The sequence below is a fragment of the Gymnoscopelus microlampas genome (genome assembly GCF_963454915.1).
Source record: "Gymnoscopelus microlampas genome assembly, chromosome: 1".
In the NCBI taxonomy this organism is placed as follows: Eukaryota; Metazoa; Chordata; class Actinopteri; order Myctophiformes; family Myctophidae; genus Gymnoscopelus; species Gymnoscopelus microlampas.
Genome location: NC_139962.1, coordinates 14,163,906 through 14,182,265, shown reverse-complemented (window position 1 = coordinate 14,182,265; position 18,360 = coordinate 14,163,906). Strand labels below are relative to the sequence as shown.

General features: G+C 40.1%; 1 protein-coding gene across 1 annotated transcript in view; it reads right to left on the bottom strand.

The window, feature by feature from the left end:
- Window positions 1-18,360, bottom strand: part of uacab (uveal autoantigen with coiled-coil domains and ankyrin repeats b) — a 49,341-nt gene that overhangs the window by 30,312 nt on the left and 669 nt on the right. The window lies entirely within an intron of this gene.

Sequence of the window (18,360 nt, the reverse complement as noted above, 5' to 3'; positions counted from 1 at the left end):
GATTTTTGTGAAGGCATAGTGATGACCTAAGTCCACTCCCTGACCTATTAACGAGGTTAGAAAAATACCCGTCGCCGGCAATGACAGCAGCCTCACTCACACATTTTAATAGCTTTGATTGAAATAACACTGTTCCTTGACTGGAGTATTAAAAACAAGCCAAGGTTATTGGTTTTGGCTGTAGATGGCCACCGGTATGACTGGTATTATTTCAGCTGGCCTGATAATAAAGTGATAGAGGGTCATAGAAAGGAGGGCAGAGAGAGAGAACAGTGGCCCCCCCACAGGCTGTTTTCCAACCAGCCAGTGGGGGCCTGAGAAAGTCACCATGCAGGGAAGCTAAAGTAACATCTAGATACCGTTCTAAAACACTATATGGATTTAAAAATGCAAATATTTGTGGGTTTCATTCCATTGAACCATGAAAATATACCTACAGTACGCAGGATGACCCTGGACATAGTGGTGTCCCTCATCAGTTAGAAAAGAGAAAACTTATGAGAAAAAGACCAGGTAGCTATTTAGAGTAGTGGATTTTTCAGTGCCTCTGCTTGATCCTTATGATAATGCCATGTTACATACTATTGAGGGCAAGAGTGCACAAACAGCATTAAGAAGCTCAAACAGATGACACAGGCTGATATTTAAATCCCAAACCACATAATGAAGTTATTATAGAAAACAAAGTAACACCCAGGGCCTTCCATTTTCCATGCCCATATTTAGTGAAACAAGAAGCTGTCGGGGCATGCTGGCACTTGGACACTAAATGCTGGGGATGATGCATGTTTTGGCCAATGTCAGCAAAGGCATCATGTAAAAACACATACTGCAAAAGGGCAAGGAATGTGAGCAGAGGGGCGTGGCTTGAGACAATTGAAACCCTGTGTACCTACTGTCCACAGACTACCTTTGATGTTAAATAAGATGATTTATGATTATGAACTGAAGCCTAGGTTTTCTTAACGGCGTGATATCTCGGTCAATGATTACACCAAGGTTATGCAATAGCTATTAGCTACATTGTAATCTATGAGGAACATCCAGCGGTGATAAGACATTCATATTCACTATTCTCACTATGTAGACGGCATTTGTTAAATTGACCATAAACATGGCCACGTGGTCATTCAGTGAAATAAATAAGCTACTTCAGTAATAAGGAAGCCAAGAGATTCCCGGCATCGACGCAACTACATTCCAATGAGGGTACAAGTACAAGTAGTAACTTGTCCTCTAAACTAGACAAACTAAACACTCTGGAGCAATGCAGCACAATATACATCGTTGGTCCCATCAGCCCCGCAGGTTGCGTGGAAAATGTGAGATGTTTTCTAAGCTTACACTTTACACCTGTATCCTACTATCCTACTATCCTACTATAATTCTAGTAACCTCTGTGCGTGCGTTTGTAGTGGTGGTGGTGAAGCTACCCGGTTCTCCCCACTGGCTGGACCAATTGCTCTGATTTTGCACACAGCCATTGACCATTACCATCCAAACTTAACTGTGAAGCCCGTTTTTCAATTTAATCAAATCTCAGCTTCTTATTAGCGTTTTTGTGTCAAAGAATGTCGTCCCATAGCTGCGGCTGCCCAGCTATGGGACGAACTTCCTCCCGGGTTGCCAGATCATGTGCGCATATCCCCCCACGGATGCGCTGCGCCGACCGGGTATGGTCTAGTGAGCCTAACAAGCATCCATGTTTTGTTGCAAATGGTACCGTTCAATGTTTCTTTCACAAATGCAGGTTTAGTCTTAATGAAAGCTGAGTCAATAAATGACTCCACGTCTCTATTTGTCTTTCATCCATCCAACAGAGGGCAACATATAGCACCCTCCCGTCACATTTGATGTAGTTAAAACAGATTAACCACTATTTAGGTCATTCAGACACCCCCCCCCCATATTTCTGTTAACGTGATATCGCGATAACGACAATATTGTTACATTCCTACTAATCACCAGGTCCACATACCAATCCCTCCCTGCTAGCTCTTCCACAGAGCTCTCACAGCTCTGCATGGGACCTGCTGTATAGCTGCCCAGCATGGGGCCCTGATGACGACCTCATCGTGTTCTCCACTTATGCCTTCTGGTCGTGAACGGCTGAACGCATAAGCGGAATAAGCTAGAACTTCTTATTGTAGTGGGTATAGGCTACAGACCCATGTAATTAGTAGAATGATGTCTAGAAAGTTTTTTTTTCCTGTATCCCCTCCCCTAGTCTTTTGTTTTCTTTTTTCCTATCTCTCTTCCTATCCACCACTCCACTCTCTTCCCCCACAACACCACTATTCCAATCAGTCAGTCAGTCTCTCTCCCTCTCTCTCGCACCCCCCCCCCCCCTCTCCCTCTCTGTAAAGCATAAAACATTATGCATTTCTCTGAAACCATCAACTAAAATCTATTTAAATCCGAGGCGAGAAGGACTCTACTCTATTTAATCAATTGTTAAATCTGGATACATTCTATTGGTTTGTCTGGGTCAGAATAATCAAATCAAAAAGTAAGGGAAAAATATAACTCCACATACTTTGCATATTTTCTGTGAAGAACCCCTCATGCACACGCACGCACGGACGCACGCACGCAAACACACACACTATTTATATCCCTGATGTAGTGTTGTTAGGGAGAGTTCCGGATCAGATTGAGCAGGGAGCAATGGAAGGGTTTAAGTTGTAGACGAAAACAGACCGGTGATAGGTGAACTGTCCGTGACGTGGCGGTGTGATGTGCCGAGTACGAAGCCGATCGTACGGGCGGTTGTCCAGAACCGTAAATCCACAACCCTCTGTAGGTTTCTGTCCGTCTGTGTCCCATTTATGCTAGGAGTGCAACGGTTCAGTTAGCCCACGGTTCGGTTCAAACCTCGGTTTTTGTTTGGTTCCGTTAAAGTAAAAAGACAAATGTAAAATATTTCCAAAATGTTCTTTATTTTACTTATTAGCAATAAAAAAATATTTTTCTATTCAAACACATTCCAGCATTTTCTGCCTTTCATTATTTTCAAGAAAAAGAAATTACCTTATCACTGACTTTACTTTCATTATTATGCTCAAGGCAAAAACATGTGTGCAGGGAAGAGGGATTAGGGATACTGTCGCAAAGAAAAATATCACTTCAAAGTTTAGTTTATGGCAATTAAACATCAGCATTTAATCTCAGCACAAGGATTTAAGGATGTTATGCTTATAACACTTACAGGAAGAGCGTTATAAGCGTTATCTACAGTCTTTGATGGGACATGTCTGACGGAAAGAAAACATTTTGAGCTCCTGCTACCAGTGGTAGGACAACAACAACGTAGGATCATTATTATGCTCATTTATTAATCCGATGGTGTCGCCCGCCGAATATAGACCATCTACAGGCTCCCAATGTGTCAGGGTACTTGTGGATCGTCTGTTTTTGGCGAGCAAAACCAGTGTGGTTTCACTCGCGGGTCGTGGGGAACTCCGCCTCATAAAGGCGTATTGAACCGTGCAGGGCGAACAGTACGGTTTGGTTTTAAACCGAAAACCGCTGCACCACGAATTTATACCTATAATACTATAATAATTGTATAAATGGGACACAGACAGACAGAAATATATTCATATGGAGATCTCTGTATGTCTGCCTTTTTCATGCCCATATATGGAGATCTGAAGTCACCAATACAACTTTGTAGTACCGACGTCAAAGACTGGTCTCCAATACTATGATAAAGGGTACTGCACCACCAAGTACTCTGACAACAAGTACAATGGGTATAATAAAGTTATTATTATTGCTGTTAGTAACTTATTACATTATTGTATTACAGATGACACATGTAACAGATATAGTGTGGTCTGGGATGGTGGGAGCCATTATGTGTACATGTATGTCCTTGTTGATGTTACTATGAAGATCGTTTTGTGCCGTTGGATTTATTATCATTATATTATTATTATTTATGTATTTTGCCTGAGGACCCCCTTGAAAATGAGATGATGCATCTCAAGGGGTTTATGCTCTAAATTAAATTCTGAAATAAATATAAATAAAAACTGGCGAACCATTGCCATTCCAACGCCGAGGGATGATAACATGCAGTCCTGTGGAGCCAGACTTTAATCCTAAAAACACACAAAGTCCGTCACGCTACCGCCAGCTACCACTGCCAGCACTGCCTCTGAGCTAAAACAAACCTCTATGTCATAGTTGATACAAGTAATGCTGCTATGTACAGTAGAAATGCATTTAGGCAGATCTATAAGTACACGAAGAGGCAGACACGAGGGGGAAAAGAGGAAATGAATCAGATCTGATAATCTCAACACATTCTGCTGTTTAATGCTACAAAAAGTACCATATTGTAATTGTACACTTATATAAACTGCCTGGATCCTTGAAATAGCCGTTGTCATTTGCCCCACTTTTTATTCAATCCCAAATTCAAGGTCCTATTCCACTAAGAATAGATTTTAGAACAAATTTTACTGTTTCAATGTAGTTACACATTATTAATTACATAGCTTGTTGAGGAGCCTCTATCAATGCAATGTTCTATATCTCTGCTGTCAGGCAGAAACCAGCTAACTCCAAAATGTTAATTTTTCAGGAAATGAAAAAAACAAAACAAAAAGTTGAGTTAGGAGGTTTTGTTCATCATTGATAAGAACAGCTAAATGGACCTCCAAGCTCACAATGAGGTTGGAGGTCAAAAGGGTGTGGAGCCGGAGTTAGCAAAACCAGCTAACTCCACCCCCCTTTGGTGGATTTAGCTGGTTTAGCAGAAAGTTTGAGGATCCAATGGAGTTAGCTGGTTCTGTCAGAAGCGCTTTTTAATACTTTTCATTGGTTCAATATGTGTTTAACCAACACACAGACGTAAAGGGTGTTCAATAGCAGTGTTTATGGAAAAAAAAAGAAAAAGCTGAAAAATGGGGTTAGCTGGTTTCTGCCCGACAGCAACGATGTGTAATATTGATAAAATATCACTAATCATTCATGTCAAGCGACAGTACTGCTGTAAACGGAAGGCTTTTGCTGCAGTTGCTTGCTTGCTGTTGCTGCATAAAGGATTTTTCAGACGGGTAAGTGATCGACGCACCTTGTAATGAATTTTCAACGAGAGGCGAGCAGGCAAGTAGGGAAACACAGACAACAGTTTGTTTGTACTCGTCTCACGCATCATATAGGTAATCTGTGAAATTTCCCTCTATAAAAGCACTACTACCACTATCAGCTGGATTGATCCTTCCAAGTGAACGTTTGAGCCAGATGAAATGAAATTCCTTCCAGGCATTACATTTTACTTTCATGAGAATGGGAAGGACATGAGGTTATATTGCCCTTGACCACCAAAATCGTAACTTATTTTAGCCTATGTCATAATTAGCGTATAAACTCCTGAAATTGAAATGAAATTTCGGCCAGTCATTCCACTCAACAAGATATAGGAAAGGACGACAGGTCACAGTGACCTTGAGCTTCTTTGAACAACCAAATCTCATCTGTTTGTGCAAGATTTAAAAAAAAATCCCTTGAGTTGAGATATTCCTGAGATATTGTGCTCATGAGAATGGAATGGATGGATGTCTGGAGATTACAACTTGAAATAAGGAAGCATACATCTAATCAGATATCATGTCTTGTTAAATCACCTTGCCAGATAGGTAAAGGTAAGAATAAATAAATCACCATTACTGACCTTTCACAGTCTCCATAATTCACATACTCAAACAAGATCTCACTCCAGTCCAAAGTATATTGAAAACTTGGCAGCCCTGTAATAGGCCCAGAATCTTTTTATGTTACTTACAGATCTGTGTAATGTCATTAAACAATCACTCCATTCTCTACCTCTCATGGAGAATATTCTTCTTTTGGTATGCAGCATGACCATATACTGTAACATATACATGTAAGATCATGCAAGTCATTAGCATAAAATGGCTAGGAACATCATGTGGCTTTCTATCTCTCTCCATAACCCCATCCCCCCAAAAGTATTGTGAAATCAGTTTTCATCTGCTGGCAGCTGAAATAAATTAACTGTGCCTTTACACAACTTATTGTCTATAGAACTTTAATTACTAACAGCACAACATAAATAGAACATTTTGGGGTATTTGAACAATAGCTTCAGCTGTGCCTGCTTACTTTGTTTGAAATCTTCATAATAAAGTTCCCTGAAATTACCATAGTTTATACTGAGGCCTTTTGCCTTGTTACTCTGCTCAGGAACATTCACAGCCTTTTGACTCCGCTGAGATACAGTGAGATACAACTCCCATTAAGCATCAGAGACATTAATTAACATCAGTGGGGGGAGTTTTTGTCAGTCCAAACATGGAAAGCATCCATGTCATTTCAGATTTTAGCGTTCTATTCAAAAATAGCAGATATACAAGATCACAGCACGTGTCACACTGCGAGCTTGTTCTGCTACTTTAAAAAAATATTGAAAGTGTGATTTAAATACTGATTTAGAAGGCATTTGTAGAATCGGCATCAGGTCTTAATGGGTTAAGGACAGGTAGGATGTTGCCAATGGGATGGATGGAGAGAATTCTTCAGTTAATAAAGTATAGTTCTGTTGTCATTTCAAGTGGTTGGTTGGTGAGTAGGGCTTTGCCCTGAGACGTCACAGGGGCAGAGAGCCAGGGTGGGTTCTGATGAATAGAAGCAAGAGTGCTCCGTCCTGCCTCAAGGGTATTAAGCCCTTCACACACAAACTTAAATGAAGCACACTAAAGCAGACGGTTACTGCACAATCTTGAGTATTTTATTTAAAGTGTGAAGTTGTGTGGACAGAGACCACAGCATAGCATAGAAAAGTGTGCAATACTTGGTGCAGCTATTAGTACAGTGCATGGCACAGTTCTACAGTAAGTAGTAAATACAGTTTGACGTTTTTACAGCCAACTCTTTCCCCACTCCTGCCCTCTATACAGTCTCTTCCTGGTTTTAGAAGCTTTCTCCTTCCTACCCTATTTTTTCTGTCGCATCAGTGGAAACAGAGTTATATGCAGGCCTGTTATGCCCTTTCAGACTGTAACAGAACAATGTCCTTACAGGTGCTGTTAGTCCTCATCCTCAATTAATATAATATTTATAGACTGGGGTTTTAAAAATGGAGACCATTTGGATTTTTTTCGTTGTGCATATCTGTGCACAGACAGCAGTCAATGGCACAGCTGATAAAAGAAAAGGTTTCATCCACAAGGTGTGGTTGCCCTAATTAGTGTGGTTGTCCTAATTAATATATTGTAATCACAACATCCAGCAAAAGAATCACAGTATTTGTTAGTCTTTTTCTGTTGATTTAACAAACAGCTTTTGTTGTTCATCATCTAGTAAAGGTTACACAACAAACACACTAAACGGGGTGGTTCTGAACGCTCAGCATCTGATTAGTTCATTAGGTAAAACATCATGGGTTTGAAGTTGTATGCCCAAAAGCAGCACTGAAATAAGATGTTTCTCCATGGTCTCATCTACAGAAACAGTCCACACTCACAAGGTGATTTTTCTTTTAATTCGATTATTTACCGCAGCAGCAGTCTCTGACAAACAGACGCGTTTCGGCTACTCAGGCCTTCATCAGCATTTTTCTCCATGATCCCAACAACAGCGTCCCTCCTACTCTTGAATCCTACCTCTACCCTCTCATACCACCATCAACACACCCATCTCTGCTCTTGTCTATAGTTTGTAAAACAACACCACTTCAAGGGGCAACAGGGGTCACCTTGTCCAAAAGCTTTACCCTCGGGGGGTGGGGGGGGATCACGGGCGGGATCGGAAATGCATAAAAGCCAGAAGAGGACACAAGCAAACTGTAAACTTCTCATGCGAAAACAATGGATTGTGCTGGTCTGAAAAACCTGAAATCCTGAAAATTGCGGGAAAACTCAACCATCACCTCATTGAGAAAGGGAGATGATAATGTGGTGGAGGCAGAAAAGGAGGCATAGGAAGGGTAGATCAAATGACATGATGGTAGAGGTTCACACTTGGAAAGAACTGACACAACAATTTCACTTCCTGCTCATTTTCTCAAAGAAGGTGTGAGCAAATGTTACAATATCTTAAATGTGATTCAAGTTATTGGAGTTATAAGGAATTTAATTGCCACCGAATTTAGTTGTAACATGGCTACAAAACAGCATAGAACAAATATTTTTATATAATTTCGACCAGCATTTCTCAATACCGAGTGCACTCTTTCAAAACTCTTCACTCAGTTAGCACAACAGCGGTCATTAGTAGCATAATGTTTTGCTAAAGCCAATGCCTGCACATAGCCCACCAAAATCGAAAATACCTATTATACACACCTATTATAATTATTTTAGCTGCAGATGCATTGTCTAAACCAGTGTACTAAAAGGTGTGAGCTTGTAGATCGGCTATTATCGCTATTTGAGCAATCTTTTGTTCACCGTACAAAGTCCTTACCTTATTTCCAATTGTGTTGCCAACTTGCTATGCATTCAGGCTTAATGATTTTAAGTTGTTATAGGCCTACTCATCATTAGCCATGTCGTAGTTATAGGCCTACTTATCATTAGCCATGTCGTGGTTATAGGCCTACTTATCATTGGCCATGTCGTGGTTATAGGCCTACTTATCATTAGCCATGTCGTGGTTATAGGCCTACTTATCATTGGCCATGTCGTGGTTATAGGCTTACTTATCATTAGCCATGTCGTGGTTATAGGCCTACTTATCATTGGCCATGTCATGTAATTTATACACAAGAGGAAAGATTGCCGTACTTCCCTGAATAAAGAAAATGGATGCTACGTAACGTGCATTAATTTACGTGGTCCCAGTTGACATATGTGAATTAATATTGTGGCTCTGGAAGAGTAAAGGCAGCTCTGCCGTCACTACGAGCAACATACGTCAGCACCTCAAAAGCAGTAGGCATCCCGTAGAATGAAACGCTTGTAGAACTAATTATTCACGTTAAATCATTGTTTAGTGTCACGATTGGCTGTCTTCCATCTATCTACTGTAGGCTACTCTGTTGTTGTGCAAGCGATGTGAGGGTGTCACTTGCAAAACGATCGGGGGTGGGGGCGGGGCTGGGTCTGCTCTGGAGAGCAGATCTACAAGCTAACAACGCATTGCGATGCAATATGTTGTCAGATTGTAAATCAGTTATTTTTGGAACGCAAAGTGTGTTACTTTCTGTAGAGACTAAGGTTTACAACTTGACCGTCGCCTAACCTGGGAGGGGTTTATTACTTGTCCATGTTCATTTACCAGCTGCCTGCATTCTTGTCTTTATAAAACAAAAACAACCTAAAAAGTATAAACCAGGCAACCTTAGGTACGGGTGCAGAGAAGGGTAATCACTGGCACACTGGCATAAGTGTGAGAGAGAATTTTTGAATATCAAGTCCCCTCACATCTGTATGCAAATTTCCTCCTGCACATAATTCTACATTTATTCAAACTCTGAACTCTGACTGGGGACTGGGGAGGGAGTCTGCGAGATACGTAGGTGGGTTATTGCTCTCAGTCTGTTTATTACAATGTCCTGATGTGAAAGCAAATATAAAAATAGGTTGTTATATTTATGGACAATCAAAATGTCTTAAAAATATTTCATTTTGATGTGGTGTCATAATTAAACTTATGTTGATATGGCATGCTGACTATCAAGGAAATAAAAACATGGCACTTCATGTAAAAAAGGTTGCTGACCCCTGGTATATATACCCTGTTCATTAAATAGCTTTATTCGTATGATTCATACTATGTTGATTATAAGTTTTTGAAAGAAGAATTTTAGAATATGACCCTTTAGGGACTCCGTAGTCGACTGACAGCACTGTCACAAAGTTCACATCAACTCCACCGTTTGTTTTTGATCTAAAATAAGATTTAATCTTATTTAAGATTAAATAAGATTTTCTCTTTGCGGTTAACGGCAGAACCGGCGGTACACATTGATTTATTACCATGACAACCAAAAATGTATACCGCCCCAGTTCTAATACATACATGTACTTTGGATGCAGCAAGACAGTTAGCCCACAGTTCAATATGTAGCTCTGGTTTTGGGTCACGGTTTCGGTACATGTTTTGTGCCCAAGGACAAGGAAAATGCTACCATTTCCTTCTTTATTTCGGCTTTAAAGCTTTTTCCTTCAGATATATTCCAGTATAGGACTGGTGTCATATTTCCACAAACACAATATTCATTGTTAAGTTATTATCATATGCTCAAGGGACAAACAAACCTTATGTCACCACTTCACCAATGTGGCACAAGGAAATGCATGTAAAGTTGTAATGCGAAATGTAACTGCAAACCTAACAAGTTCATATAGATCTGTGGATGGCGAACTGTACGGTACAATATAATACAGAGAACTGTTGCATCCCTTATACATACAGACATGAGTTTTGTACAAGACTCATTGGAGACAGTAGGCCAAGTATTAGGCTGGTTTCCAAACTTGGCCATAACATACTGGCGACTCAAGTAAGAAAGGTGATAGGGAAAAGAGTGGGTGTCCGAGGCCAGAGAGGTGCCAACATCACAATGTGTGCAACAATATCCTCTAATGGGATTGCTGTTACATAAACAACTAATTGGGCCATACAACACAGAGTACCTCATTCCTGGATGAACTCCATAGAGGGGTTTGTGCCAGTGGAGCACATAGGGCAGGGGATTGTATGGGACGTGGCATTTCACCACTACACTGCCGTCACAGAGTGGTTGTTGTTTGGAAGCTCATCCTTGGATGGCGTCTCTTTTCCTTGCACCGTATGATTCTTCAAGCCTATAGGAGGAATTATTTTTCTAATGGGAGGTGGACAGTTTATGACCTCAATCAGATGTTGTTCCTGGATGGTTAATGACTCAGCAGAGGATTGCCGGGGATGTATCCATCATGCAAAGAGATTATTTCCCTGGTGTATCGCAAGAGAGAACAAGAGGTGTGACATGGTTGAGAGACCATGTAGCCAAATGTAGGAGATAGAGTAGCAGCATGTAGCATGATTACAAAGCAAAAACTAATTAAAATTAAATGAAACTCAATTTCCTGTAGCATTTCTAGGATTTGTCCCTGTACATTAACTGAAGAGGTGCCATCCTATCGTATTTTTTCTATGGAAAGTTGGTTTAACAAAGTATACCTTTTTGTTACTTTTTAACAAACTGAAACAGAAAACCCTGTCGTTAATCGCAATAATTTGTATGACAATGGATCGTCAAGTACAATTTCATGATCGTGACAGCCCTAACTGGTACATGTGCATTCAATATGTGATTAAGTCACAATACCGTTGTTTGTAGTTGTTGGGAGATAATGCCAGATTGTGAAGACAAGCCAGCTCTCACACCTACAGTATATAGAATGTCAGCAGCAATTTAGATCGGTCAACAATATTGATATATTGATTTATTGCCCTGGCCTACCCCAAGCTAGACTAGGTCCCAGGATGGTACGAGTCCACGATACAGATCATAATCCCCTCTGCTACAGATGCTGTGGAATGTCCGAGTGCTTCCGTTATCTTACAAAAACAAATCTGACACATTCAACAGTGAACCAGTTAGATTATCAATTCTAATTCTAGCTACTGCTGCTACCGATTAGCAAATGAATTACTATGTATGGACGCGAATTTACATGCTCACAACATCGCAATGTGCATGCGTTGGGAGTGTGTAGGTCTGCTGTGGAAAGTCAAAGGGGTCATATTTCAGATGACAACGGGTACATTTGGTTACATCTGAACATCCTCTAGGTTAAATTAACACTTAAGGATTTTACTGTACTGAGGGGTTTGTGAGGTGCCCTTATAGAAAACAAGTTTTTGTATATTACAGTCAGCAAAGTGGTCAAATTGAAATGCACTTGTGCAGAAGGAATTATGTTTTGTTTTTGAGGACAGAACATATTCACAAGGTTATGGTATAGGCCTACAACTTACAACTTAAACCCCAGTTGTAAGTTGCAACAACTTAAACCCCAGCATTCGTATTCTGCGGAAACCCTTCGCAGAAAATAGAAGGTCTACAAGCTCACAACTTTAATGTAGAGCAAAAAAACAGAAAATACACTAGTATAGAGCCCTGAGGGACCCCGGTCAACCAACTTTGGGGTTTAAGTGGCTAAAACATTGCAGTACAGAGAGCAGAAACTAACATGAAGGCTCAGGACCAGCCTTTATCCATTGTTCACATCGGATGAGAAATTCCCTCTACACTCAACCACAGACCAGCTGATAGCAGAGTCACCGTTTCCTCGTGACCTCACATGAGAAGCTCATTTCAGTTAGTGAATGAAAACAAAAACAAAACAAAAAACAACATTTCAAACAGAGATGGACAAAGTATAGATTCTCCTGGTAAAATATTATTCCTCTAGTGAAAGTTACCCCCAGTTAAAGATTTTAATGAGTTGACAGAGTATTGCTTTTAACACATCGGGTGCCAAACACGGTCTGAACCGTGTGTTTACATAGTGGCGGTTCCGAAGCTTCGGTGCCGAACACGGTCTGAACCGTGATTTCAGTCTTTTTGTTTTTTTCGTTTTTCTCCGCGCGGGCGGGGCTAGAGCAGCTCTGGGAGCACCCATTGTAATCCTGCGAAGGAAGTGCCAGATCGCTCACCGGAAACACTTTTTTTTCCCCCATCCGTTTCCTGTCTATTTCCTACTTTGAAACGCCTATATCTCCGAATCTGTTTCCTGTGGGGAAAAACGGCCATGCGCGATCCTCCCCCGTTGTAACCCGCGAGGGGAATGTTATGGTTCCAGCCTGTAGCCAGGCTCATGGCAGAACATGAATCGATGCTTTTTTTTGCGTGGATTTGCTTGTAACGCACGAGGAAACTTTAAACAGCAAAGCGCAGTCAATGGGGAGAATGCTGGCACCCACGGTAAGTTGTTATGAAAAAATGCTGGCACCCGATGTGTTAAAATAAAATAATAAATATTGAGAAGTAGTTTCTTTTTAATATCAACGCATTGCTGTATTGTTTTAATTTGACAGTGCATTTACAGAGCCTCGTAACTCTCTGAAACTACCTAATGAATATGATGACTTGCTTGTACATTAGAATTACTATGCTTACAGAAAGCCTTCACAAACATCTGGAGCCCAGTATATTTGTTTCTCAAATGGTACAATAAATCTTTGATTAAGGAATATAACAACATGTATTGCATTGATTAGATTTTTGTATACGTGCACAGACGCAACACATTGAAATAATTTGCCGTTTCTGTAGCCTCACAAAATCTCAGTTTCAATCAAAGTTTAAAAGAAATGATGACAATTAGTTTGGGAACAATTGAGAGATGGCGAACAGACAACTGAATGATGTGTTTGTAATTGTGAATGTAGGACAGATAGACCTTCTTGATGCAAAGTAAAATTCAGGTTCTCAGGAGAAACACTGATTATCAATAAGACAACTATTATTGACTATTGTCAAAAATAAGACAACTGTTAATTCAATTCCTTAACATTTGCATCCCTAATACTTGGCATTAGTGTTTTGCATAATTTGCAATGACCTGTTGCTGACAGAAAGTACTGTACGTGTGCAAAGGTCAGAGGAAGGTGGAATCAGCATGCTACATGAAGAAGATTTATAGAAACAGTCCTCATGTTTGACATAAGAGGAATAACGAAATATTGATAAAAGCTCTTTGAGATTAAGAATGATGAGAATCAAATTTTGGTTTCAATAAAAGGGAATACAAATGTTGCCAACTGACAAGTCACTTTTTGGTGAAAAACACTGGCTGAGCAATGGTGCAAACTTGTGCTTTTGCAACCCCAGAGCACAGGTCTACAGGCTGGTTTGGCTAACCTGGGCTGTGTCAGTCGTGGGGTGCAGCTGACAGGACACGAGGAAGCTCGGTACGACAGTGCAACTTTTTTGCAATAAGTCACAGGGTTGTACAACATTGCTATTTTCAACACCCACATAAAATAAAGTATGATTTGGGTCCCAACCTCTTCGTGATCTCAACTGAACTTTACCAATTGTGAACACTTCAAAAGTGTAGTAAGTTATTTCCAACACACCAGCTCAATCTAAAATCCATGATGGCAGAGATTCCAGTGATGCGTTGTTGATTGATTTATTAAATACTTAATTAACAAGTTTGTTAACAGTACAGTAGTACATTAAAAAACATATGCTAAAAGGATAACACAAAAAGCCCCAGGGGGCTGTTTCCATTTTGCTCCATATACAATGGAATGCAATCTCAGATGTTATGTAGTTTAAGGTAATACGTAATATTTTCTTCCCACAAATGCAGCATATTGCCTGGTCCAAATTCACCCACTACTCCCGAGTCACTTGGCTTAATAAAGGCAGAATTTACCAAAAATATGCAACGTAACATTTGGATTAGAAAATAGGTCAACTGGCTGTATCAGTTGTTTGGGCATTTTACCACATAGAGAAGTAGGCCTAGCACTTGTTGCTATCTCTAACTACAACTGTGCTTCTGTCTTTTATGCATGTCTATTGTGTGTTTATATTCAATTGGATGTTATTTATATCAAGTACTCAAGCCAAGAAAATATTTATGATCAGACACACACACACACACACACACATACTCCATAGACCCTCCCCCTTGCGTCAAGTGACTTGAAAGTTAAACTTCTCCCAAAGCCCTTGAAAATGAGATGGAAGACAGTCAGTGATGATAACTTAAACGATTATTGTGTTTATGGTAAGCATTTCATATCACACGCCAAATAAATAGCTGTAATGAGCTCAACCCTGCAGCATGCATCACATAACCTCTGTATTGTGGTAATGCGGCTATATATCCAGCCCTACAGTCTTATAGTGTAGTCGACAGGTAGTTCACAGGGTCAAAGATGGCCAAATACGTGCCACGCCATAATAGTGTGTTCTAGCGGTGTCAAAATGTCCATGCAGTGTAGCTGTTGCCAAGACGATTTCCAACTTAAGAGTGACTGTTATATAACAACTACAAACACATAAAAGTAAAGACAAGTCACGTGTTAGATCATGGGGAACCAATCACTATCTGCTACTATGTACTGTAGACAGGTTCATAAAAATGGCTGGAGATATCAGCACCCTTTGGAGAATTGCCAACCCATGTTGTCCTCTTCTCACAAGTCAAGCCCACATTTTCATTTTTATTTTTTTATTGGGGTCAAACATTGCCTCGGCATACGCTGGGCATAGTTGCGGTGGACAGTGTGGCAGGTAGACTCGATTCTAAAAAACGTTTTTCATGTTGTACAGCGTGCAAAGTTATGATCGATGGCCAAAACCACGCAGTATGCCAGCACCTTAAGAGAAACGAACATACCCCCCAAGGAGGAGGTGTCCCCTTCCAGACCTTCTTGACCCTCCTTTAAGCTTGCCCCCAAACCTCACAACTTAAAATATAACTAGCCACCCATGCACAAACCTTTCCCTCACATCACCAAATGTGCCTGTAGGAGGAAAAGGAATGTGAAGGAAAATATATTGCACAGTGAAAGAAGATAGCCCCAAGTGATTGGCTTTGGATTAAACTCAGCTATTGTTCACATTCCAAAAGAAAGTTCCACTTATTTCTCCGCCTCCTCCCTATCTCTTTAAAAGTCATTGGCCTGAAGGCTACAGCATTGGGGGCTGATTCATGAGACACACGCCTAATGAATGTTTGTTTTTACCTTATTTCTCAAGCACAGTAATTAATAACTGCTTGCACCTACAACAAGATGGAATAAAATTGTGGGGTCTACCTCCAGCTCTTAATAAGTGGGTGTGATTGTGAGTCTTGTAACAGATGTCCTAACAGTGAGCATAGTTCAGAGGGACAGAGTCGTTATGAAGAGAGGATGGCTCTCATGATGCAAATATATAGAGCTCTGATGTAAAGTTCTAGACACCAGAAGATTAAAATTATATTGGAGCGAGTTTAATATTGAAGGGGTGATGATTCAATCTGAAATGTTCTTATAACCAGGCTTATACATTGTGCTCAAAATTAAAACCAACGTCATCCCTCATCACAACTCAAGAGGGTTCTTAAGTATTGACCCCGGAACAGAAGCACAGCCAACTTATCCAAGTAACCTGATGCTTGTCCTGGCACGCAAAATCCTTTAATGAAAGTTAAAACCATCCCTCAAATATGTATTTATGCCATAGTTATTTTCGTAATAGTTTGCCTCTGGCTTTACATAAGTGAGTTCATTTAATTCTTGGCAAGTTCGCAAAACCAGCTGCGAAAGAAATGTTATTGTTATTGCCCAACTAGCCAAGAAACAATCCCTCAAATATGTGTTTATCGTTCGTTTATGACATTAGTTATTTGGTAACCCCAACAGTGGGCACTAGTTTGTTTTTTGTTTGTTTTACAATTGCTACAAAACATGTGGAAAGCAAGCCATATTATTGGGCAGTTCATAGGTCTAATAATGTCTGATGCACAGTGCATGTTCAAATCAAGTATAATTTACATTAGCCTATATCCAAACCATTTTCCAAAGCATACATTTATTCTTCTTCTTCTTTTTTTTTACGGTTTAGAATAAAATACCAGTTTGCACTGTTCAGGTGCCCACTCGACCTGTATCCAGTTATTTTCTTAATAGTTTGCCTCAGACTTTTACATCAGTTAATTTAAAATAAAATGTGGGAGGTTTTCAGAAACAGCTGCAAAATAAATATTGTTATTATCCAACTAGCCAAGAAATGTGGATTTTCTCATTTAAAGGGTGAGAATTGGCTATGGCACCACAGCAATAATAAGGTGTTCCTGAAAGGCTTCTCTCTCCAGGGCTACCGTCCTTCCACACACAGACAACAGATTATTTGACTTAATTTCTAGGTATTGAACTGAACGGAATTGTAATGCAATGCAAGCCGCTTAGAAATACCACAAAGAAACAACAGAAAAATGGTACAGTAAGTATGTTAACTAAGTTCACATGCCACAGCTGGTTTGTGATGCTTGCCATGTAGTAAGGATGGTGGTACATTTACTCAAGTACTGTACTTAAGTACAATTTTGAGGTACTTTCACTTTACTGGAGTATTTCAAATTTCCAGAACTTTTACTTCGACTGCACTACATCTCAAGAGACAAATATTGTACTTTTACTTCACTACAATTATTTGTGTTACTTTTGTAGATTTTGATTATTATAACAAAACATATATTAACCATTTCCACCCATATACTTTGGCTATTTGAAAATATGCATAATGAGTACTTTTACTTTTGGTACTTTAAGTATATTCTGATACCAATACTTTAGCACTTTTACTCAAGTGCATTTTGAATACCAGACTTTTACTTGTAAAATAGCATGTCTACAAAGTGGTAGTGATACTTTTACTTAAGTAAAAAATCAGAGTACTTTTTCCATCACTGAGTATGGATCAATGCAAGCCAGGGAAAACAACAGATACACGGAATGGGTTAACAACAGTAACACACTACATGCGGTTCAAAATGCGAGAATTCGTCTGTCCAATGAAGTCTGCGTTTTTCCCTCTTTTTTAATTATTCACACCTCGACAAGTCAAAACATGACGCCAGGCGTGTCTAGGGTGTTTCTACTCTTAAACCCTCTTTCAAAAGAAGATCACGAGAATGCATGGCTGTTTACTGGGTCCAATGGGCCCATGGCGACCTCACAACATGCCTCATTTATACCGTGGTGTCGCATGCCGAACAGAACTGATCTACAATCCAAGATCAGTTCTTTTCGGCAAGCTTTTAGCCTTGGATCAAGACTATCATAGTTGTATTTTATCGAGTCTTGACTTTTACTTTCGAATCTACGATAGTCTTGGCTAGCAACCTCCAGTGCGTCCTGCACTTTCACCAGTAAAGCCCGTACTTCTCCGTACATGTACAAATAAAATATATAAGGTGCTGACCCGGTTTCCACAAATGTTAGCTAACGCTTCGGAGTCTTTGTGCAATGTTTTAGTCCATATTTGTCAATAAAGAAGTATTTAATCCCGTCTGTGGCCGAACGCCATTTCCCCCTCGTTTACTTCCTGTTTACATTGGAGTGTATTATTGGCTTTCACCGGATGCGCCCCGTCACTACCGCCCATTGAGGAATACAGGAAACTTCTGACAGAATCCGCCACAGACGGGATTAAAACACTTCATTATTGAAAACTACGCACTAATACATTGCACAAAGACTCCAAAGCGCAAGTTTACATTTTGGGCAACCGGGTAAGCACCTTATATATATTTTGTGTACATGTACGGAGAAGTACGGGCTTTACTGGTGAACGTGCAGGACGCACTGGGGAGTGCTGGCCAAGACTATCGTACATATAAAAATGTCAAAATCGATAAAAAAAAATACATCTATGATAGACTTGATCCA